General features: G+C 35.8%; 1 long non-coding RNA gene across 3 annotated transcripts in view; it reads left to right on the top strand.

The window, feature by feature from the left end:
- The first annotated feature begins 133 nt into the window (after nt 1-133).
- LOC109221857 overlaps nt 134-951 on the top strand; it is a 10,170-nt gene continuing 9,352 nt past the window's right edge. Inside the window, exons 1-3 of one of the 3 annotated variants that reach the window (XR_002067327.1) lie at nt 134-229; nt 580-665; nt 765-848. This is a non-coding gene — a long non-coding RNA (uncharacterized LOC109221857). Of the gene's footprint in view, nt 230-579; nt 849-951 lie in introns of all 3 variants that reach the window. The other 2 variants (XR_002067326.1, XR_002067325.1) reach the window with 2 other exon arrangements.

Raw genomic sequence — 951 nt, 5'->3', positions numbered from 1 at the left:
AACGACTTAGGGACTCCGAATACCCTGACGTTGAGATTTTTTAGATCGTAGGGCCTCCATTCCCTAGTCGGCTTTTTCCAACATTAGGATATGACTATCGGATATCAGCTTAACAATTATTTCTATCAGGATTTTGCTAACAAATTGTAGCTCAGTTGGTGAAAGGGATGTCGTGCTGGCATTCTCCATTGACAAGACAATCACCTTGAATGTTGTCTGTCAGCAAAGTGTAAGTGAAGAAAAATCTTCTTGCTCTTTGTGTGGAATTTAACAGTACTACTTGTCTTAGTTTAGAAAATACTGATATTTTCCAATGGCATATTTCCAACAACAGTTAAAAGAACTAATCATTTTCTGTTATCGATTAAATCATCCAGTGCTATCAACTATCAAATTAAAACTGATATTTTGCCTAATTAAAATCGATCCATTTTGTTATAGTCGAGCGGATGCTAGCTCTGTTTATTATTATACAGTTCACCCTTGATTTGCTTTGAGTAAAGTTTTGCTGCATTAACATTCATTTTCTCTATCAAGTTATTCAGCTTAAAAAAATTCACTTGATTGCACTACTTTCAGGTTTTTTTCCAACCTATCATGACAAATCACAAAGCATTGTCTGCCCGAAGGGGAAATATTTTGCTAGAAGTCTGTCAAATTGATCAGTAAGTTTTTGTTCTCATTAAATTGAAAGTTTCACCATGACGAGCTCCATCGGCTGCCAACAGTAGATCTTAGGTGCCTTACTTCGCTTCGATGTCTAGAAATAGCCTCCTGCTATCGATCCCTACGCATCCCAGATATAAGGAAAAGTTTTTGGCTGCAGTTGAGAAAGAAAAAAAAGCTCTGTGAGTATTAATTCTTATGTTGGGCATTTACAGTTTTGCCTAATGACGGGAAAACACTATGTCTTCTTTGAGCATTTATTCTATGCTGATTTTTTTTTTTTTT

Source organism: Nicotiana attenuata, unplaced genomic scaffold (genome assembly GCF_001879085.1).
Source record: "Nicotiana attenuata strain UT unplaced genomic scaffold, NIATTr2, whole genome shotgun sequence".
Classification (NCBI taxonomy): Eukaryota; Viridiplantae; Streptophyta; class Magnoliopsida; order Solanales; family Solanaceae; genus Nicotiana; species Nicotiana attenuata.
The sequence above is the reverse complement of the archived record's forward strand: the minus strand, read 5'-3'. Positions and strand labels throughout refer to the sequence as shown.